General features: G+C 52.3%; 28 non-coding genes across 28 annotated transcripts; 9 read left to right on the top strand and 19 right to left on the bottom strand.

Moving 5' to 3' along the window:
* Positions 1–68: 68 nt before the first annotated feature.
* Positions 69–140, bottom strand: TRNAE-CUC (transfer RNA glutamic acid (anticodon CUC)). Its single transcript has one exon. It is a non-coding gene; the product is annotated as a tRNA-Glu (tRNA).
* A 618-nt stretch (positions 141–758) lies between these two features.
* On the bottom strand, positions 759–830 carry TRNAE-UUC (transfer RNA glutamic acid (anticodon UUC)). Its single transcript has one exon. It is a non-coding gene; the product is annotated as a tRNA-Glu (tRNA).
* Positions 831–1,073: 243 nt separating this feature from the next.
* Positions 1,074–1,156, top strand: TRNAL-UAA (transfer RNA leucine (anticodon UAA)). The gene has a single exon. It is a non-coding gene; the product is annotated as a tRNA-Leu (tRNA).
* A 1,094-nt stretch (positions 1,157–2,250) lies between these two features.
* TRNAE-CUC (transfer RNA glutamic acid (anticodon CUC)) lies at positions 2,251–2,322 on the bottom strand. The gene has a single exon. It is a non-coding gene; the product is annotated as a tRNA-Glu (tRNA).
* A 618-nt stretch (positions 2,323–2,940) lies between these two features.
* Positions 2,941–3,012, bottom strand: TRNAE-UUC (transfer RNA glutamic acid (anticodon UUC)). The gene has a single exon. It is a non-coding gene; the product is annotated as a tRNA-Glu (tRNA).
* Positions 3,013–3,255: 243 nt separating this feature from the next.
* On the top strand, positions 3,256–3,338 carry TRNAL-UAA (transfer RNA leucine (anticodon UAA)). The gene has a single exon. It is a non-coding gene; the product is annotated as a tRNA-Leu (tRNA).
* A 1,094-nt stretch (positions 3,339–4,432) lies between these two features.
* TRNAE-CUC (transfer RNA glutamic acid (anticodon CUC)) lies at positions 4,433–4,504 on the bottom strand. Its single transcript has one exon. It is a non-coding gene; the product is annotated as a tRNA-Glu (tRNA).
* A 618-nt stretch (positions 4,505–5,122) lies between these two features.
* On the bottom strand, positions 5,123–5,194 carry TRNAE-UUC (transfer RNA glutamic acid (anticodon UUC)). The gene has a single exon. It is a non-coding gene; the product is annotated as a tRNA-Glu (tRNA).
* Positions 5,195–5,437: 243 nt separating this feature from the next.
* TRNAL-UAA (transfer RNA leucine (anticodon UAA)) lies at positions 5,438–5,520 on the top strand. The gene has a single exon. It is a non-coding gene; the product is annotated as a tRNA-Leu (tRNA).
* A 1,093-nt stretch (positions 5,521–6,613) lies between these two features.
* Positions 6,614–6,686, bottom strand: TRNAE-CUC (transfer RNA glutamic acid (anticodon CUC)). Its single transcript has one exon. It is a non-coding gene; the product is annotated as a tRNA-Glu (tRNA).
* A 618-nt stretch (positions 6,687–7,304) lies between these two features.
* On the bottom strand, positions 7,305–7,376 carry TRNAE-UUC (transfer RNA glutamic acid (anticodon UUC)). Its single transcript has one exon. It is a non-coding gene; the product is annotated as a tRNA-Glu (tRNA).
* A 243-nt stretch (positions 7,377–7,619) lies between these two features.
* On the top strand, positions 7,620–7,702 carry TRNAL-UAA (transfer RNA leucine (anticodon UAA)). Its single transcript has one exon. It is a non-coding gene; the product is annotated as a tRNA-Leu (tRNA).
* Positions 7,703–8,796: 1,094 nt separating this feature from the next.
* TRNAE-CUC (transfer RNA glutamic acid (anticodon CUC)) lies at positions 8,797–8,868 on the bottom strand. The gene has a single exon. It is a non-coding gene; the product is annotated as a tRNA-Glu (tRNA).
* A 618-nt stretch (positions 8,869–9,486) lies between these two features.
* On the bottom strand, positions 9,487–9,558 carry TRNAE-UUC (transfer RNA glutamic acid (anticodon UUC)). The gene has a single exon. It is a non-coding gene; the product is annotated as a tRNA-Glu (tRNA).
* Positions 9,559–9,801: 243 nt separating this feature from the next.
* On the top strand, positions 9,802–9,884 carry TRNAL-UAA (transfer RNA leucine (anticodon UAA)). Its single transcript has one exon. It is a non-coding gene; the product is annotated as a tRNA-Leu (tRNA).
* Positions 9,885–10,978: 1,094 nt separating this feature from the next.
* TRNAE-CUC (transfer RNA glutamic acid (anticodon CUC)) lies at positions 10,979–11,050 on the bottom strand. Its single transcript has one exon. It is a non-coding gene; the product is annotated as a tRNA-Glu (tRNA).
* A 618-nt stretch (positions 11,051–11,668) lies between these two features.
* Positions 11,669–11,740, bottom strand: TRNAE-UUC (transfer RNA glutamic acid (anticodon UUC)). Its single transcript has one exon. It is a non-coding gene; the product is annotated as a tRNA-Glu (tRNA).
* Positions 11,741–11,983: 243 nt separating this feature from the next.
* On the top strand, positions 11,984–12,066 carry TRNAL-UAA (transfer RNA leucine (anticodon UAA)). The gene has a single exon. It is a non-coding gene; the product is annotated as a tRNA-Leu (tRNA).
* A 1,093-nt stretch (positions 12,067–13,159) lies between these two features.
* TRNAE-CUC (transfer RNA glutamic acid (anticodon CUC)) lies at positions 13,160–13,232 on the bottom strand. The gene has a single exon. It is a non-coding gene; the product is annotated as a tRNA-Glu (tRNA).
* A 618-nt stretch (positions 13,233–13,850) lies between these two features.
* Positions 13,851–13,922, bottom strand: TRNAE-UUC (transfer RNA glutamic acid (anticodon UUC)). Its single transcript has one exon. It is a non-coding gene; the product is annotated as a tRNA-Glu (tRNA).
* A 243-nt stretch (positions 13,923–14,165) lies between these two features.
* TRNAL-UAA (transfer RNA leucine (anticodon UAA)) lies at positions 14,166–14,248 on the top strand. Its single transcript has one exon. It is a non-coding gene; the product is annotated as a tRNA-Leu (tRNA).
* Positions 14,249–15,342: 1,094 nt separating this feature from the next.
* On the bottom strand, positions 15,343–15,414 carry TRNAE-CUC (transfer RNA glutamic acid (anticodon CUC)). The gene has a single exon. It is a non-coding gene; the product is annotated as a tRNA-Glu (tRNA).
* A 618-nt stretch (positions 15,415–16,032) lies between these two features.
* Positions 16,033–16,104, bottom strand: TRNAE-UUC (transfer RNA glutamic acid (anticodon UUC)). The gene has a single exon. It is a non-coding gene; the product is annotated as a tRNA-Glu (tRNA).
* A 243-nt stretch (positions 16,105–16,347) lies between these two features.
* On the top strand, positions 16,348–16,430 carry TRNAL-UAA (transfer RNA leucine (anticodon UAA)). The gene has a single exon. It is a non-coding gene; the product is annotated as a tRNA-Leu (tRNA).
* A 1,094-nt stretch (positions 16,431–17,524) lies between these two features.
* Positions 17,525–17,596, bottom strand: TRNAE-CUC (transfer RNA glutamic acid (anticodon CUC)). Its single transcript has one exon. It is a non-coding gene; the product is annotated as a tRNA-Glu (tRNA).
* A 618-nt stretch (positions 17,597–18,214) lies between these two features.
* Positions 18,215–18,286, bottom strand: TRNAE-UUC (transfer RNA glutamic acid (anticodon UUC)). The gene has a single exon. It is a non-coding gene; the product is annotated as a tRNA-Glu (tRNA).
* Positions 18,287–18,529: 243 nt separating this feature from the next.
* On the top strand, positions 18,530–18,612 carry TRNAL-UAA (transfer RNA leucine (anticodon UAA)). Its single transcript has one exon. It is a non-coding gene; the product is annotated as a tRNA-Leu (tRNA).
* Positions 18,613–19,706: 1,094 nt separating this feature from the next.
* Positions 19,707–19,778, bottom strand: TRNAE-CUC (transfer RNA glutamic acid (anticodon CUC)). Its single transcript has one exon. It is a non-coding gene; the product is annotated as a tRNA-Glu (tRNA).
* Between the last annotated feature and the right edge of the window lie 294 nt (positions 19,779–20,072).

The following is a 20,072-nucleotide window of genomic DNA, read 5'->3' as shown; positions in this document are numbered from 1 at the left end:
AAGCAACTTCATTTTGAGAAGCCCTGACCTACGGGAAGGAAAAGCTTTCAAGGTCAGAAGAGGGACTTTTCCCTGACCGGGAATCGAACCCGGGCCGCGGCGGTGAGAGCGCCGAATCCTAACCACTAGACCACCAGGGAGCCCAGAGCCGTGCAGCAAAAGTTCATACACTGCTCTCCGAGTGACAAAGCTCATGGGGGCTGAAAACATATTTTATTCTACAGCAAATATGAATCGGAACTTAATCCTCATGATGCCACCAGACTGCCTGTCACTTCCAGGCACAGGCCATCCTCTCCCCCTTGCTACTGAACCGATGAATTCCTGCACAATCAGGATCCCCGGGAAAACCCAAGAGGGACACCTAGTGGCTGCTGATGGCGCACAGACAGCTGGTACACCTTCTCTCACCTATCTCGTTATTCAGCTTGCTGGAAGAATACATTGCGCTTAAGCGATTCAAGAGTGCAAAGGAGAAGAGTGCTCCAAAGTAGATGTATGCATCACAGCAGGGTTTTCCAGCAATTTACCTTTCTGTTGAGCTGGTACTGCACTTCACGCCAACATAGAGCACCTGACTGGGTGGGGGACTGCGTGCGCACAAAGGTGGCTTAGGTCAATGGGGGCAAAGCAACCTGGGGCACAGGAGAACAAGCCCAATTCCTCCGCTTTCATCTATTGGGAGGGGTGCCTTTTTAAAGACCTTCTTTTAAAAAAGATACACAGACAAATTAAGCAATCTATGCTTTAGAGGGATCTTCCCTGACCGGGAATCGAACCCGGGCCGCGGCGGTGAAAGCACCGAATCCTAGCCACTAGACCACCAGGGAGTAGATGCTCTAGTGAGCCTGCCTTGCTCACCCCCTTATTGTGACTAAGCTAACTCCAATATAAAAATTAACGGTAAGGTCCGAGTGGGAGAAAGTTAGGTGTCACACAGTGTGTTTGTTATAAGCAATTACTTTTAACCTCCTGCAAAAGCCTTTTAACTCTGCAATCACCTCTTGCTGGACAGCTGGTGCTACAGTAGCAAGCATAAAAAGGGAGTTGAAGAAAGTAAATCCTTGGGTCTCACCAGGGTGGCCGAGTGGTTAAGGCGTTGGACTTAAGATCCAATGGACGTTTGTCCGCATGGGTTCGAGCCCCATTCCTGGTATGGGTTTTCAGCAGGTTTGTAGGAACGTGCAGATGCTTTTGAAAAGCATTTTCCTCCGCCCTCCTCGGCCTCCCACTGCCCCTCCCCAACGGTCCCCATTCAAGCCTCAGGTGTGGAGTCTGCTGCTACTCTTCTACCAGCATGGATGCTTCCCAGAGCAATGAAGTGCCATCTACACAGAGCCCCTGCCTAGAGAAATACACCTCCTATGTCTTTTTCCACTATAGGGAGCAGGAGAAACTGATTGCTTCCTGGGCAACATGGGTCTGCCACTAGAATTTGCAGATTTCTCCCCTTTTTTTGATTTACGCCTACAGGCTCTCCCTTCCCAGTGGAGCAGGATCTGCTGATGCAGGCCCGGCTGGCTCAAACGTGCAAAGGGTTCTCCACAGGCCTCTGGGAAAGAAATTGAGCAGAGTTTCCTGCCCCGCCTCCTCTCGCCTTCCGAACGGGCTTCCAAACGGGCAATGCCCTGACGGGTCCCCCACAACCTATCCTGCCCATGCCCACACCCCTGTATATGAGGGTGACCCATGTCCCTCACCCTCCATGCTCGAATGGAAGGCCTGTGTGTCCTGAGGGGAGCACCAGACAGGCATCTCTCAGGCCAGGCAGACACCTGCAGTACCTGTTAAGCTCCAAAGCCTGTACATTCCCAAGATGCAACAGGTCACTATGCAAATCAGGCAGCCCTTGCCACACCCTCCCCGCCTCTGGCCTCTGCCGCTTTCCGTACGTGCAGCTCAGCTTTTTCTTACCCAGAGGCAGACTTCCGTTTTAGCAAACAGGTGGGTTGCAGTGGGTCCAGGACGCCATTTGGAGACAAAGCCTGCGGCCCAGTCAAAGGAGGACTACCTGCCACAGGCCATGGGGTCAGAAGCCTACAAAAGGAAGCGCGCCTCGGAATACAGGATCTCACTTGCTCAAGAGCCTTGCCTCCCACCATGGGAAGCAGCTCTAAAGGAACCTTGCGAAAATCATATTTTGAGCGATACTGCGTCATGCTAGGCAAATTGTGAGTCAGAAAAGCAACTTCATTTTGAGAAGCCCTGACCTACGGGAAGGAAAAGCTTTCAAGGTCAGAAGAGGGACTTTTCCCTGACCGGGAATCGAACCCGGGCCGCGGCGGTGAGAGCGCCGAATCCTAACCACTAGACCACCAGGGAGCCCAGAGCCGTGCAGCAAAAGTTCATACACTGCTCTCCGAGTGACAAAGCTCATGGGGGCTGAAAACATATTTTATTCTACATCAAATATGAATCGGAACTTAATCCTCATGATGCCACCAGACTGCCTGTCACTTCCAGGCACAGGCCATCCTCTCCCCCTTGCTACTGAACCGATGAATTCCTGCACAATCAGGATCCCCGGGAAAACCCAAGAGGGACACCTAGTGGCTGCTGATGGCGCACAGACAGCTGGTACACCTTCTCTCACCTATCTCGTTATTCAGCTTGCTGGAAGAATACATTGCGCTTAAGCCATTCAAGAGTGCAAAGGAGAAGAGTGCTCCAAAGTAGATGTATGCATCACAGCAGGGTTTTCCAGCAATTTACCTTTCTGTTGAGCTGGTACTGCACTTCACGCCAACATAGAGCACCTGACTGGGTGGGGGACTGCGTGCGCACAAAGGTGGCTTAGGTCAATGGGGGCAAAGCAACCTGGGGCACAGGAGAACAAGCCCCATTCCTCCGCTTTCATCTATTGGGAGGGGTGCCTTTTTAAAGACCTTCTTTTAAAAAAGATACACAGACAAATTAAGCAATCTATGCTTTAGAGGGATCTTCCCTGACCGGGAATCGAACCCGGGCCGCGGCGGTGAAAGCGCCGAATCCTAGCCACTAGACCACCAGGGAGTAGATGCTCTAGTGTGCCTGCCTTGCTCACCCCCTTATTGTGACTAAGCTAACTCCAATATAAAAATTAACGGTAAGGTCCGAGTGGGAGAAAGTTAGGTGTCACACAGTGTGTTTGTTATAAGCAATTACTTTTAACCTCCTGCAAAAGCCTTTTAACTCTGCAATCACCTCTTGCTGGACAGCTGGTGCTACAGTAGCAAGCATAAAAAGGGAGTTGAAGAAAGTAAATCCTTGGGTCTCACCAGGGTGGCCGAGTGGTTAAGGCGTTGGACTTAAGATCCAATGGACGTTTGTCCGCATGGGTTCGAGCCCCATTCCTGGTATGGGTTTTCAGCAGGTTTGTAGGAACGTGCAGATGCTTTTGAAAAGCATTTTCCTCCGCCCTCCTCGGCCTCCCACTGCCCCTCCCCAACGGTCCCCATTCAAGCCTCAGGTGTGGAGTCTGCTGCTACTCTTCTACCAGCATGGATGCTTCCCAGAGCAATGAAGTGCCATCTACACAGAGCCCCTGCCTAGAGAAATACACCTCCTATGTCTTTTTCCACTATAGGGAGCAGGAGAAACTGATTGCTTCCTGGGCAACATGGGTCTGCCACTAGAATTTGCAGATTTCTCCCCTTTTTTTGATTTACGCCTACAGGCTCTCCCTTCCCAGTGGAGCAGGATCTGCTGATGCAGGCCCGGCTGGCTCAAACGTGCAAAGGGTTCTCCACAGGCCTCTGGGAAAGAAATTGAGCAGAGTTTCCTGCCCCGCCTCCTCTCGCCTTCCGAACGGGCTTCCAAACGGGCAATGCCCTGACGGGTCCCCCACAACCTATCCTGCCCATGCCCACACCCCTGTATATGAGGGTGACCCATGTCCCTCACCCTCCATGCTCGAATGGAAGGCCTGTGTGTCCTGAGGGGAGCACCAGACAGGCATCTCTCAGGCCAGGCAGACACCTGCAGTACCTGTTAAGCTCCAAAGCCTGTACATTCCCAAGATGCAACACGTCACTATGCAAATCAGGCAGCCCTTGCCACACCCTCCCCGCCTCTGGCCTCTGCCGCTTTCCGTACGTGCAGCTCAGCTTTTTCTTACCCAGAGGCAGACTTCCGTTTTAGCAAACAGGTGGGTTGCAGTGGGTCCAGGACGCCATTTGGAGACAAAGCCTGCGGCCCAGTCAAAGGAGGACTACCTGCCACAGGCCATGGGGTCAGAAGCCTACAAAAGGAAGCGCGCCTCGGAATACAGGATCTCACTTGCTCAAGAGCCTTGCCTCCCACCATGGGAAGCAGCTCTAAAGGAACCTTGCGAAAATCATATTTTGAGCGATACTGCGTCATGCTAGGCAAATTGTGAGTCAGAAAAGCAACTTCATTTTGAGAAGCCCTGACCTACGGGAAGGAAAAGCTTTCAAGGTCAGAAGAGGGACTTTTCCCTGACCGGGAATCGAACCCGGGCCACGGCGGTGAGAGCGCCGAATCCTAACCACTAGACCACCAGGGAGCCCAGAGCCGTGCAGCAAAAGTTCATACACTGCTCTCCGAGTGACAAAGCTCATGGGGGCTGAAAACATATTTTATTCTACAGCAAATATGAATCGGAACTTAATCCTCATGATGCCACCAGACTGCCTGTCACTTCCAGGCACAGGCCATCCTCTCCCCCTTGCTACTGAACCGATGAATTCCTGCACAATCAGGATCCCCGGGAAAACCCAAGAGGGACACCTAGTGGCTGCTGATGGCGCACAGACAGCTGGTACACCTTCTCTCACCTATCTCGTTATTCAGCTTGCTGGAAGAATACATTGCGCTTAAGCCATTCAAGAGTGCAAAGGAGAAGAGTGCTCCAAAGTAGATGTATGCATCACAGCAGGGTTTTCCAGCAATTTACCTTTCTGTTGAGCTGGTACTGCACTTCACGCCAACATAGAGCACCTGACTGGGTGGGGGACTGCGTGCGCACAAAGGTGGCTTAGGTCAATGGGGGCAAAGCAACCTGGGGCACAGGAGAACAAGCCCCATTCCTCCGCTTTCATCTATTGGGAGGGGTGCCTTTTTAAAGACCTTCTTTTAAAAAAGATACACAGACAAATTAAGCAATCTATGCTTTAGAGGGATCTTCCCTGACCGGGAATCGAACCCGGGCCGCGGCGGTGAAAGCGCCGAATCCTAGCCACTAGACCACCAGGGAGTAGATGCTCTAGTGTGCCTGCCTTGCTCACCCCCTTATTGTGACTAAGCTAACTCCAATATAAAAATTAACGGTAAGGTCCGAGTGGGAGAAAGTTAGGTGTCACACAGTGTGTTTGTTATAAGCAATTACTTTTAACCTCCTGCAAAAGCCTTTTAACTCTGCAATCACCTCTTGCTGGACAGCTGGTGCTACAGTAGCAAGCATAAAAAGGGAGTTGAAGAAAGTAAATCCTTGGGTCTCACCAGGGTGGCCGAGTGGTTAAGGCGTTGGACTTAAGATCCAATGGACGTTTGTCTGCATGGGTTCGAGCCCCATTCCTGGTATGGGTTTTCAGCAGGTTTGTAGGAACGTGCAGATGCTTTTGAAAAGCATTTTCCTCCGCCCTCCTCGGCCTCCCACTGCCCCTCCCCAACGGTCCCCATTCAAGCCTCAGGTGTGGAGTCTGCTGCTACTCTTCTACCAGCATGGATGCTTCCCAGAGCAATGAAGTGCCATCTACACAGAGCCCCTGCCTAGAGAAATACACCTCCTATGTCTTTTTCCACTATAGGGAGCAGGAGAAACTGATTGCTTCCTGGGCAACATGGGTCTGCCACTAGAATTTGCAGATTTCTCCCCTTTTTTTGATTTACGCCTACAGGCTCTCCCTTCCCAGTGGAGCAGGATCTGCTGATGCAGGCCCGGCTGGCTCAAACGTGCAAAGGGTTCTCCACAGGCCTCTGGGAAAGAAATTGAGCAGAGTTTCCTGCCCCGCCTCCTCTCGCCTTCCGAACGGGCTTCCAAACGGGCAATGCCCTGACGGGTCCCCCACAACCTATCCTGCCCATGCCCACACCCCTGTATATGAGGGTGACCCATGTCCCTCACCCTCCATGCTCGAATGGAAGGCCTGTGTGTCCTGAGGGGAGCACCAGACAGGCATCTCTCAGGCCAGGCAGACACCTGCAGTACCTGTTAAGCTCCAAAGCCTGTACATTCCCAAGATGCAACACGTCACTATGCAAATCAGGCAGCCCTTGCCACACCCTCCCCGCCTCTGGCCTCTGCCGCTTTCCGTACGTGCAGCTCAGCTTTTTCTTACCCAGAGGCAGACTTCCGTTTTAGCAAACAGGTGGGTTGCAGTGGGTCCAGGACGCCATTTGGAGACAAAGCCTGCGGCCCAGTCAAAGGAGGACTACCTGCCACAGGCCATGGGGTCAGAAGCCTACAAAAGGAAGCGCGCCTCGGAATACAGGATCTCACTTGCTCAAGAGCCTTGCCTCCCACCATGGGAAGCAGCTCTAAAGGAACCTTGCGAAAATCATATTTTGAGCGATACTGCGTCATGCTAGGCAAATTGTGAGTCAGAAAAGCAACTTCATTTTGAGAAGCCCTGACCTACGGGAAGGAAAAGCTTTCAAGGTCAGAAGAGGGACTTTCCCCTGACCGGGAATCGAACCCGGGCCGCGGCGGTGAGAGCGCCGAATCCTAACCACTAGACCACCAGGGAGCCCAGAGCCGTGCAGCAAAAGTTCATACACTGCTCTCCGAGTGACAAAGCTCATGGGGGCTGAAAACATATTTTATTCTACAGCAAATATGAATCGGAACTTAATCCTCATGATGCCACCAGACTGCCTGTCACTTCCAGGCACAGGCCATCCTCTCCCCCTTGCTACTGAACCGATGAATTCCTGCACAATCAGGATCCCCGGGAAAACCCAAGAGGGACACCTAGTGGCTGCTGATGGCGCACAGACAGCTGGTACACCTTCTCTCACCTATCTCGTTATTCAGCTTGCTGGAAGAATACATTGCGCTTAAGCCATTCAAGAGTGCAAAGGAGAAGAGTGCTCCAAAGTAGATGTATGCATCACAGCAGGGTTTTCCAGCAATTTACCTTTCTGTTGAGCTGGTACTGCACTTCACGCCAACATAGAGCACCTGACTGGGTGGGGGACTGCGTGCGCACAAAGGTGGCTTAGGTCAATGGGGGCAAAGCAACCTGGGGCACAGGAGAACAAGCCCCATTCCTCCGCTTTCATCTATTGGGAGGGGTGCCTTTTTAAAGACCTTCTTTTAAAAAAGATACACAGACAAATTAAGCAATCTATGCTTTAGAGGGATCTTCCCTGACCGGGAATCGAACCCGGGCCGCGGCGGTGAAAGCGCCGAATCCTAGCCACTAGACCACCAGGGAGTAGATGCTCTAGTGTGCCTGCCTTGCTCACCCCCTTATTGTGACTAAGCTAACTCCAATATAAAAATTAACGGTAAGGTCCGAGTGGGAGAAAGTTAGGTGTCACACAGTGTGTTTGTTATAAGCAATTACTTTTAACCTCCTGCAAAAGCCTTTTAACTCTGCAATCACCTCTTGCTGGACAGCTGGTGCTACAGTAGCAAGCATAAAAAGGGAGTTGAAGAAAGTAAATCCTTGGGTCTCACCAGGGTGGCCGAGTGGTTAAGGCGTTGGACTTAAGATCCAATGGACGTTTGTCCGCATGGGTTCGAGCCCCATTCCTGGTATGGGTTTTCAGCAGGTTTGTAGGAACGTGCAGATGCTTTTGAAAAGCATTTTCCTCCGCCCTCCTCGGCCTCCCACTGCCCCTCCCCAACGGTCCCCATTCAAGCCTCAGGTGTGGAGTCTGCTGCTACTCTTCTACCAGCATGGATGCTTCCCAGAGCAATGAAGTGCCATCTACACAGAGCCCCTGCCTAGAGAAATACACCTCCTATGTCTTTTTCCACTATAGGGAGCAGGAGAAACTGATTGCTTCCTGGGCAACATGGGTCTGCCACTAGAATTTGCAGATTTCTCCCCTTTTTTTGATTTACGCCTACAGGCTCTCCCTTCCCAGTGGAGCAGGATCTGCTGATGCAGGCCCGGCTGGCTCAAACGTGCAAAGGGTTCTCCACAGGCCTCTGGGAAAGAAATTGAGCAGAGTTTCCTGCCCCGCCTCCTCTCGCCTTCCGAACGGGCTTCCAAACGGGCAATGCCCTGACGGGTCCCCCACAACCTATCCTGCCCATGCCCACACCCCTGTATATGAGGGTGACCCATGTCCCTCACCCTCCATGCTCGAATGGAAGGCCTGTGTGTCCTGAGGGGAGCACCAGACAGGCATCTCTCAGGCCAGGCAGACACCTGCAGTACCTGTTAAGCTCCAAAGCCTGTACATTCCCAAGATGCAACACGTCACTATGCAAATCAGGCAGCCCTTGCCACACCCTCCCCGCCTCTGGCCTCTGCCGCTTTCCGTACGTGCAGCTCAGCTTTTTCTTACCCAGAGGCAGACTTCCGTTTTAGCAAACAGGTGGGTTGCAGTGGGTCCAGGACGCCATTTGGAGACAAAGCCTGCGGCCCAGTCAAAGGAGGACTACCTGCCACAGGCCATGGGGTCAGAAGCCTACAAAAGGAAGCGCGCCTCGGAATACAGGATCTCACTTGCTCAAGAGCCTTGCCTCCCACCATGGGAAGCAGCTCTAAAGGAACCTTGCGAAAATCATATTTTGAGCGATACTGCGTCATGCTAGGCAAATTGTGAGTCAGAAAAGCAACTTCATTTTGAGAAGCCCTGACCTACGGGAAGGAAAAGCTTTCAAGGTCAGAAGAGGGACTTTTCCCTGACCGGGAATCGAACCCGGGCCGCGGCGGTGAGAGCGCCGAATCCTAACCACTAGACCACCAGGGAGCCCAGAGCCGTGCAGCAAAAGTTCATACACTGCTCTCCGAGTGACAAAGCTCATGGGGGCTGAAAACATATTTTATTCTACATCAAATATGAATCGGAACTTAATCCTCATGATGCCACCAGACTGCCTGTCACTTCCAGGCACAGGCCATCCTCTCCCCCTTGCTACTGAACCGATGAATTCCTGCACAATCAGGATCCCCGGGAAAACCCAAGAGGGACACCTAGTGGCTGCTGATGGCGCACAGACAGCTGGTACACCTTCTCTCACCTATCTCGTTATTCAGCTTGCTGGAAGAATACATTGCGCTTAAGCGATTCAAGAGTGCAAAGGAGAAGAGTGCTCCAAAGTAGATGTATGCATCACAGCAGGGTTTTCCAGCAATTTACCTTTCTGTTGAGCTGGTACTGCACTTCACGCCAACATAGAGCACCTGACTGGGTGGGGGACTGCGTGCGCACAAAGGTGGCTTAGGTCAATGGGGGCAAAGCAACCTGGGGCACAGGAGAACAAGCCCCATTCCTCCGCTTTCATCTATTGGGAGGGGTGCCTTTTTAAAGACCTTCTTTTAAAAAAGATACACAGACAAATTAAGCAATCTATGCTTTAGAGGGATCTTCCCTGACCGGGAATCGAACCCGGGCCGCGGCGGTGAAAGCGCCGAATCCTAGCCACTAGACCACCAGGGAGTAGATGCTCTAGTGTGCCTGCCTTGCTCACCCCCTTATTGTGACTAAGCTAACTCCAATATAAAAATTAACGGTAAGGTCCGAGTGGGAGAAAGTTAGGTGTCACACAGTGTGTTTGTTATAAGCAATTACTTTTAACCTCCTGCAAAAGCCTTTTAACTCTGCAATCACCTCTTGCTGGACAGCTGGTGCTACAGTAGCAAGCATAAAAAGGGAGTTGAAGAAAGTAAATCCTTGGGTCTCACCAGGGTGGCCGAGTGGTTAAGGCGTTGGACTTAAGATCCAATGGACGTTTGTCCGCATGGGTTCGAGCCCCATTCCTGGTATGGGTTTTCAGCAGGTTTGTAGGAACGTGCAGATGCTTTTGAAAAGCATTTTCCTCCGCCCTCCTCGGCCTCCCACTGCCCCTCCCCAACGGTCCCCATTCAAGCCTCAGGTGTGGAGTCTGCTGCTACTCTTCTACCAGCATGGATGCTTCCCAGAGCAATGAAGTGCCATCTACACAGAGCCCCTGCCTAGAGAAATACACCTCCTATGTCTTTTTCCACTATAGGGAGCAGGAGAAACTGATTGCTTCCTGGGCAACATGGGTCTGCCACTAGAATTTGCAGATTTCTCCCCTTTTTTTGATTTACGCCTACAGGCTCTCCCTTCCCAGTGGAGCAGGATCTGCTGATGCAGGCCCGGCTGGCTCAAACGTGCAAAGGGTTCTCCACAGGCCTCTGGGAAAGAAATTGAGCAGAGTTTCCTGCCCCGCCTCCTCTCGCCTTCCGAACGGGCTTCCAAACGGGCAATGCCCTGACGGGTCCCCCACAACCTATCCTGCCCATGCCCACACCCCTGTATATGAGGGTGACCCATGTCCCTCACCCTCCATGCTCGAATGGAAGGCCTGTGTGTCCTGAGGGGAGCACCAGACAGGCATCTCTCAGGCCAGGCAGACACCTGCAGTACCTGTTAAGCTCCAAAGCCTGTACATTCCCAAGATGCAACACGTCACTATGCAAATCAGGCAGCCCTTGCCACACCCTCCCCGCCTCTGGCCTCTGCCGCTTTCCGTACGTGCAGCTCAGCTTTTTCTTACCCAGAGGCAGACTTCCGTTTTAGCAAACAGGTGGGTTGCAGTGGGTCCAGGACGCCATTTGGAGACAAAGCCTGCGGCCCAGTCAAAGGAGGACTACCTGCCACAGGCCATGGGGTCAGAAGCCTACAAAAGGAAGCGCGCCTCGGAATACAGGATCTCACTTGCTCAAGAGCCTTGCCTCCCACCATGGGAAGCAGCTCTAAAGGAACCTTGCGAAAATCATATTTTGAGCGATACTGCGTCATGCTAGGCAAATTGTGAGTCAGAAAAGCAACTTCATTTTGAGAAGCCCTGACCTACGGGAAGGAAAAGCTTTCAAGATCAGAAGAGGGACTTTTCCCTGACCGGGAATCGAACCCGGGCCGCGGCGGTGAGAGCGCCGAATCCTAACCACTAGACCACCAGGGAGCCCAGAGCCGTGCAGCAAAAGTTCATACACTGCTCTCCGAGTGACAAAGCTCATGGGGGCTGAAAACATATTTTATTCTACAGCAAATATGAATCGGAACTTAATCCTCATGATGCCACCAGACTGCCTGTCACTTCCAGGCACAGGCCATCCTCTCCCCCTTGCTACTGAACCGATGAATTCCTGCACAATCAGGATCCCCGGGAAAACCCAAGAGGGACACCTAGTGGCTGCTGATGGCGCACAGACAGCTGGTACACCTTCTCTCACCTATCTCGTTATTCAGCTTGCTGGAAGAATACATTGCGCTTAAGCCATTCAAGAGTGCAAAGGAGAAGAGTGCTCCAAAGTAGATGTATGCATCACAGCAGGGTTTTCCAGCAATTTACCTTTCTGTTGAGCTGGTACTGCACTTCACGCCAACATAGAGCACCTGACTGGGTGGGGGACTGCGTGCGCACAAAGGTGGCTTAGGTCAATGGGGGCAAAGCAACCTGGGGCACAGGAGAACAAGCCCCATTCCTCCGCTTTCATCTATTGGGAGGGGTGCCTTTTTAAAGACCTTCTTTTAAAAAAGATACACAGACAAATTAAGCAATCTATGCTTTAGAGGGATCTTCCCTGACCGGGAATCGAACCCGGGCCGCGGCGGTGAAAGCGCCGAATCCTAGCCACTAGACCACCAGGGAGTAGATGCTCTAGTGTGCCTGCCTTGCTCACCCCCTTATTGTGACTAAGCTAACTCCAATATAAAAATTAACGGTAAGGTCCGAGTGGGAGAAAGTTAGGTGTCACACAGTGTGTTTGTTATAAGCAATTACTTTTAACCTCCTGCAAAAGCCTTTTAACTCTGCAATCACCTCTTGCTGGACAGCTGGTGCTACAGTAGCAAGCATAAAAAGGGAGTTGAAGAAAGTAAATCCTTGGGTCTCACCAGGGTGGCCGAGTGGTTAAGGCGTTGGACTTAAGATCCAATGGACGTTTGTCCGCATGGGTTCGAGCCCCATTCCTGGTATGGGTTTTCAGCAGGTTTGTAGGAACGTGCAGATGCTTTTGAAAAGCATTTTCCTCCGCCCTCCTCGGCCTCCCACTGCCCCTCCCCAACGGTCCCCATTCAAGCCTCAGGTGTGGAGTCTGCTGCTACTCTTCTACCAGCATGGATGCTTCCCAGAGCAATGAAGTGCCATCTACACAGAGCCCCTGCCTAGAGAAATACACCTCCTATGTCTTTTTCCACTATAGGGAGCAGGAGAAACTGATTGCTTCCTGGGCAACATGGGTCTGCCACTAGAATTTGCAGATTTCTCCCCTTTTTTTGATTTACGCCTACAGGCTCTCCCTTCCCAGTGGAGCAGGATCTGCTGATGCAGGCCCGGCTGGCTCAAACGTGCAAAGGGTTCTCCACAGGCCTCTGGGAAAGAAATTGAGCAGAGTTTCCTGCCCCGCCTCCTCTCGCCTTCCGAACGGGCTTCCAAACGGGCAATGCCCTGACGGGTCCCCCACAACCTATCCTGCCCATGCCCACACCCCTGTATATGAGGGTGACCCATGTCCCTCACCCTCCATGCTCGAATGGAAGGCCTGTGTGTCCTGAGGGGAGCACCAGACAGGCATCTCTCAGGCCAGGCAGACACCTGCAGTACCTGTTAAGCTCCAAAGCCTGTACATTCCCAAGATGCAACACGTCACTATGCAAATCAGGCAGCCCTTGCCACACCCTCCCCGCCTCTGGCCTCTGCCGCTTTCCGTACGTGCAGCTCAGCTTTTTCTTACCCAGAGGCAGACTTCCGTTTTAGCAAACAGGTGGGTTGCAGTGGGTCCAGGACGCCATTTGGAGACAAAGCCTGCGGCCCAGTCAAAGGAGGACTACCTGCCACAGGCCATGGGGTCAGAAGCCTACAAAAGGAAGCGCGCCTCGGAATACAGGATCTCACTTGCTCAAGAGCCTTGCCTCCCACCATGGGAAGCAGCTCTAAAGGAACCTTGCGAAAATCATATTTTGAGCGATACTGCGTCATGCTAGGCAAATTGTGAGTCAGAAAAGCAACTTCATTTTGAGAAGCCCTGACCTACGGGAAGGAAAAGCTTTCAAGGTCAGAAGAGGGACTTTCCCCTGACCGGGAATCGAACCCGGGCCGCGGCGGTGAGAGCGCCGAATCCTAACCACTAGACCACCAGGGAGCCCAGAGCCGTGCAGCAAAAGTTCATACACTGCTCTCCGAGTGACAAAGCTCATGGGGGCTGAAAACATATTTTATTCTACAGCAAATATGAATCGGAACTTAATCCTCATGATGCCACCAGACTGCCTGTCACTTCCAGGCACAGGCCATCCTCTCCCCCTTGCTACTGAACCGATGAATTCCTGCACAATCAGGATCCCCGGGAAAACCCAAGAGGGACACCTAGTGGCTGCTGATGGCGCACAGACAGCTGGTACACCTTCTCTCACCTATCTCGTTATTCAGCTTGCTGGAAGAATACATTGCGCTTAAGCCATTCAAGAGTGCAAAGGAGAAGAGTGCTCCAAAGTAGATGTATGCATCACAGCAGGGTTTTCCAGCAATTTACCTTTCTGTTGAGCTGGTACTGCACTTCACGCCAACATAGAGCACCTGACTGGGTGGGGGACTGCGTGCGCACAAAGGTGGCTTAGGTCAATGGGGGCAAAGCAACCTGGGGCACAGGAGAACAAGCCCCATTCCTCCGCTTTCATCTATTGGGAGGGGTGCCTTTTTAAAGACCTTCTTTTAAAAAAGATACACAGACAAATTAAGCAATCTATGCTTTAGAGGGATCTTCCCTGACCGGGAATCGAACCCGGGCCGCGGCGGTGAAAGCGCCGAATCCTAGCCACTAGACCACCAGGGAGTAGATGCTCTAGTGTGCCTGCCTTGCTCACCCCCTTATTGTGACTAAGCTAACTCCAATATAAAAATTAACGGTAAGGTCCGAGTGGGAGAAAGTTAGGTGTCACACAGTGTGTTTGTTATAAGCAATTACTTTTAACCTCCTGCAAAAGCCTTTTAACTCTGCAATCACCTCTTGCTGGACAGCTGGTGCTACAGTAGCAAGCATAAAAAGGGAGTTGAAGAAAGTAAATCCTTGGGTCTCACCAGGGTGGCCGAGTGGTTAAGGCGTTGGACTTAAGATCCAATGGACGTTTGTCCGCATGGGTTCGAGCCCCATTCCTGGTATGGGTTTTCAGCAGGTTTGTAGGAACGTGCAGATGCTTTTGAAAAGCATTTTCCTCCGCCCTCCTCGGCCTCCCACTGCCCCTCCCCAACGGTCCCCATTCAAGCCTCAGGTGTGGAGTCTGCTGCTACTCTTCTACCAGCATGGATGCTTCCCAGAGCAATGAAGTGCCATCTACACAGAGCCCCTGCCTAGAGAAATACACCTCCTATGTCTTTTTCCACTATAGGGAGCAGGAGAAACTGATTGCTTCCTGGGCAACATGGGTCTGCCACTAGAATTTGCAGATTTCTCCCCTTTTTTTGATTTACGCCTACAGGCTCTCCCTTCCCAGTGGAGCAGGATCTGCTGATGCAGGCCCGGCTGGCTCAAACGTGCAAAGGGTTCTCCACAGGCCTCTGGGAAAGAAATTGAGCAGAGTTTCCTGCCCCGCCTCCTCTCGCCTTCCGAACGGGCTTCCAAACGGGCAATGCCCTGACGGGTCCCCCACAACCTATCCTGCCCATGCCCACACCCCTGTATATGAGGGTGACCCATGTCCCTCACCCTCCATGCTCGAATGGAAGGCCTGTGTGTCCTGAGGGGAGCACCAGACAGGCATCTCTCAGGCCAGGCAGACACCTGCAGTACCTGTTAAGCTCCAAAGCCTGTACATTCCCAAGATGCAACACGTCACTATGCAAATCAGGCAGCCCTTGCCACACCCTCCCCGCCTCTGGCCTCTGCCGCTTTCCGTACGTGCAGCTCAGCTTTTTCTTACCCAGAGGCAGACTTCCGTTTTAGCAAACAGGTGGGTTGCAGTGGGTCCAGGACGCCATTTGGAGACAAAGCCTGCGGCCCAGTCAAAGGAGGACTACCTGCCACAGGCCATGGGGTCAGAAGCCTACAAAAGGAAGCGCGCCTCGGAATACAGGATCTCACTTGCTCAAGAGCCTTGCCTCCCACCATGGGAAGCAGCTCTAAAGGAACCTTGCGAAAATCATATTTTGAGCGATACTGCGTCATGCTAGGCAAATTGTGAGTCAGAAAAGCAACTTCATTTTGAGAAGCCCTGACCTACGGGAAGGAAAAGCTTTCAAGGTCAGAAGAGGGACTTTTCCCTGACCGGGAATCGAACCCGGGCCGCGGCGGTGAGAGCGCCGAATCCTAACCACTAGACCACCAGGGAGCCCAGAGCCGTGCAGCAAAAGTTCATACACTGCTCTCCGAGTGACAAAGCTCATGGGGGCTGAAAACATATTTTATTCTACATCAAATATGAATCGGAACTTAATCCTCATGATGCCACCAGACTGCCTGTCACTTCCAGGCACAGGCCATCCTCTCCCCCTTGCTACTGAACCGATGAATTCCTGCACAATCAGGATCCCCGGGAAAACCCAAGAGGGACACCTAGTGGCTGCTGATGGCGCACAGACAGCTGGTACACCTTCTCTCACCTATCTCGTTATTCAGCTTGCTGGAAGAATACATTGCGCTTAAGCGATTCAAGAGTGCAAAGGAGAAGAGTGCTCCAAAGTAGATGTATGCATCACAGCAGGGTTTTCCAGCAATTTACCTTTCTGTTGAGCTGGTACTGCACTTCACGCCAACATAGAGCACCTGACTGGGTGGGGGACTGCGTGCGCACAAAGGTGGCTTAGGTCAATGGGGGCAAAGCAACCTGGGGCACAGGAGAACAAGCCCCATTCCTCCGCTTTCATCTATTGGGAGGGGTGCCTTTTTAAAGACCTTCTTTTAAAAAAGATACACAGACAAATTAAGCAATCTATGCTTTAGAGGGATCTTCCCTGACCGGGAATCGAACCCGGGCCGCGGCGGTGAAAGCGCCGAATCCTAGCCACTAGACCACCAGGGAGTAGATGCTCTAGTGTGCCTGCCTTGCTCACCCCCTTATTGTGACTAAGCTAACTCCAATATAAAAATTAACGGTAAGGTCCGAGTGGGAGAAAGTTAGGTGTCACACAGTGTGTTTGTTATAAGCAATTACTTTTAACCTCCTGCAAAAGCCTTTTAACTCTGCAATCACCTCTTGCTGGACAGCTGGTGCTACAGTAGCAAGCATAAAAAGGGAGTTGAAGAAAGTAAATCCTTGGGTCTCACCAGGGTGGCCGAGTGGTTAAGGCGTTGGACTTAAGATCCAATGGACGTTTGTCCGCATGGGTTCGAGCCCCATTCCTGGTATGGGTTTTCAGCAGGTTTGTAGGAACGTGCAGATGCTTTTGAAAAGCATTTTCCTCCGCCCTCCTCGGCCTCCCACTGCCCCTCCCCAACGGTCCCCATTCAAGCCTCAGGTGTGGAGTCTGCTGCTACTCTTCTACCAGCATGGATGCTTCCCAGAGCAATGAAGTGCCATCTACACAGAGCCCCTGCCTAGAGAAATACACCTCCTATGTCTTTTTCCACTATAGGGAGCAGGAGAAACTGATTGCTTCCTGGGCAACATGGGTCTGCCACTAGAATTTGCAGATTTCTCCCCTTTTTTTGATTTACGCCTACAGGCTCTCCCTTCCCAGTGGAGCAGGATCTGCTGATGCAGGCCCGGCTGGCTCAAACGTGCAAAGGGTTCTCCACAGGCCTCTGGGAAAGAAATTGAGCAGAGTTTCCTGCCCCGCCTCCTCTCGCCTTCCGAACGGGCTTCCAAACGGGCAATGCCCTGACGGGTCCCCCACAACCTATCCTGCCCATGCCCACACCCCTGTATATGAGGGTGACCCATGTCCCTCACCCTCCATGCTCGAATGGAAGGCCTGTGTGTCCTGAGGGGAGCACCAGACAGGCATCTCTCAGGCCAGGCAGACACCTGCAGTACCTGTTAAGCTCCAAAGCCTGTACATTCCCAAGATGCAACACGTCACTATGCAAATCAGGCAGCCCTTGCCACACCCTCCCCGCCTCTGGCCTCTGCCGCTTTCCGTACGTGCAGCTCAGCTTTTTCTTACCCAGAGGCAGACTTCCGTTTTAGCAAACAGGTGGGTTGCAGTGGGTCCAGGACGCCATTTGGAGACAAAGCCTGCGGCCCAGTCAAAGGAGGACTACCTGCCACAGGCCATGGGGTCAGAAGCCTACAAAAGGAAGCGCGCCTCGGAATACAGGATCTCACTTGCTCAAGAGCCTTGCCTCCCACCATGGGAAGCAGCTCTAAAGGAACCTTGCGAAAATCATATTTTGAGCGATACTGCGTCATGCTAGGCAAATTGTGAGTCAGAAAAGCAACTTCATTTTGAGAAGCCCTGACCTACGGGAAGGAAAAGCTTTCAAGATCAGAAGAGGGACTTTTCCCTGACCGGGAATCGAACCCGGGCCGCGGCGGTGAGAGCGCCGAATCCTAACCACTAGACCACCAGGGAGCCCAGAGCCGTGCAGCAAAAGTTCATACACTGCTCTCCGAGTGACAAAGCTCATGGGGGCTGAAAACATATTTTATTCTACAGCAAATATGAATCGGAACTTAATCCTCATGATGCCACCAGACTGCCTGTCACTTCCAGGCACAGGCCATCCTCTCCCCCTTGCTACTGAACCGATGAATTCCTGCACAATCAGGATCCCCGGGAAAACCCAAGAGGGACACCTAGTGGCTGCTGATGGCGCACAGACAGCTGGTACACCTTCTCTCACCTATCTCGTTATTCAGCTTGCTGGAAGAATACATTGCGCTTAAGCCATTCAAGAGTGCAAAGGAGAAGAGTGCTCCAAAGTAGATGTATGCATCACAGCAGGGTTTTCCAGCAATTTACCTTTCTGTTGAGCTGGTACTGCACTTCACGCCAACATAGAGCACCTGACTGGGTGGGGGACTGCGTGCGCACAAAGGTGGCTTAGGTCAATGGGGGCAAAGCAACCTGGGGCACAGGAGAACAAGCCCCATTCCTCCGCTTTCATCTATTGGGAGGGGTGCCTTTTTAAAGACCTTCTTTTAAAAAAGATACACAGACAAATTAAGCAATCTATGCTTTAGAGGGATCTTCCCTGACCGGGAATCGAACCCGGGCCGCGGCGGTGAAAGCGCCGAATCCTAGCCACTAGACCACCAGGGAGTAGATGCTCTAGTGTGCCTGCCTTGCTCACCCCCTTATTGTGACTAAGCTAACTCCAATATAAAAATTAACGGTAAGGTCCGAGTGGGAGAAAGTTAGGTGTCACACAGTGTGTTTGTTATAAGCAATTACTTTTAACCTCCTGCAAAAGCCTTTTAACTCTGCAATCACCTCTTGCTGGACAGCTGGTGCTACAGTAGCAAGCATAAAAAGGGAGTTGAAGAAAGTAAATCCTTGGGTCTCACCAGGGTGGCCGAGTGGTTAAGGCGTTGGACTTAAGATCCAATGGACGTTTGTCCGCATGGGTTCGAGCCCCATTCCTGGTATGGGTTTTCAGCAGGTTTGTAGGAACGTGCAGATGCTTTTGAAAAGCATTTTCCTCCGCCCTCCTCGGCCTCCCACTGCCCCTCCCCAACGGTCCCCATTCAAGCCTCAGGTGTGGAGTCTGCTGCTACTCTTCTACCAGCATGGATGCTTCCCAGAGCAATGAAGTGCCATCTACACAGAGCCCCTGCCTAGAGAAATACACCTCCTATGTCTTTTTCCACTATAGGGAGCAGGAGAAACTGATTGCTTCCTGGGCAACATGGGTCTGCCACTAGAATTTGCAGATTTCTCCCCTTTTTTTGATTTACGCCTACAGGCTCTCCCTTCCCAGTGGAGCAGGATCTGCTGATGCAGGCCCGGCTGGCTCAAACGTGCAAAGGGTTCTCCACAGGCCTCTGGGAAAGAAATTGAGCAGAGTTTCCTGCCCCGCCTCCTCTCGCCTTCCGAACGGGCTTCCAAACGGGCAATGCCCTGACGGGTCCCCCACAACCTATCCTGCCCATGCCCACACCCCTGTATATGAGGGTGACCCATGTCCCTCACCCTCCATGCTCGAATGGAAGGCCTGTGTGTCCTGAGGGGAGCACCAGACAGGCATCTCTCAGGCCAGGCAGACACCTGCAGTACCTGTTAAGCTCCAAAGCCTGTACATTCCCAAGATGCAACACGTCACTATGCAAATCAGGCAGCCCTTGCCACACCCTCCCCGCCTCTGGCCTCTGCCGCTTTCCGTACGTGCAGCTCAGCTTTTTCTTACCCAGAGGCAGACTTCCGTTTTAGCAAACAGGTGGGTTGCAGTGGGTCCAGGACGCCATTTGGAGACAAAGCCTGCGGCCCAGTCAAAGGAGGACTACCTGCCACAGGCCATGGGGTCAGAAGCCTACAAAAGGAAGCGCGCCTCGGAATACAGGATCTCACTTGCTCAAGAGCCTTGCCTCCCACCATGGGAAGCAGCTCTAAAGGAACCTTGCGAAAATCATATTTTGAGCGATACTGCGTCATGCTAGGCAAATTGTGAGTCAGAAAAGCAACTTCATTTTGAGAAGCCCTGACCTACGGGAAGGAAAAGCTTTCAAGGTCAGAAGAGGGACTTTTCCCTGACCGGGAATCGAACCCGGGCCGCGGCGGTGAGAGCGCCGAATCCTAACCACTAGACCACCAGGGAGCCCAGAGCCGTGCAGCAAAAGTTCATACACTGCTCTCCGAGTGACAAAGCTCATGGGGGCTGAAAACATATTTTATTCTACAGCAAATATGAATCGGAACTTAATCCTCATGATGCCACCAGACTGCCTGTCACTTCCAGGCACAGGCCATCCTCTCCCCCTTGCTACTGAACCGATGAATTCCTGCACAATCAGGATCCCCGGGAAAACCCAAGAGGGACACCTAGTGGCTGCTGATGGCGCACAGACAGCTGGTACACCTTCTCTCACCTATCTCGTTATTCAGCTTGCTG

The sequence above is a fragment of the Lissotriton vulgaris genome, chromosome 4_1, assembly GCF_964263255.1.
Source record: "Lissotriton vulgaris chromosome 4_1, aLisVul1.2, whole genome shotgun sequence".
Classification (NCBI taxonomy): Eukaryota; Metazoa; Chordata; class Amphibia; order Caudata; family Salamandridae; genus Lissotriton; species Lissotriton vulgaris.
This window is presented reverse-complemented; position numbering and strand designations above follow the sequence as displayed.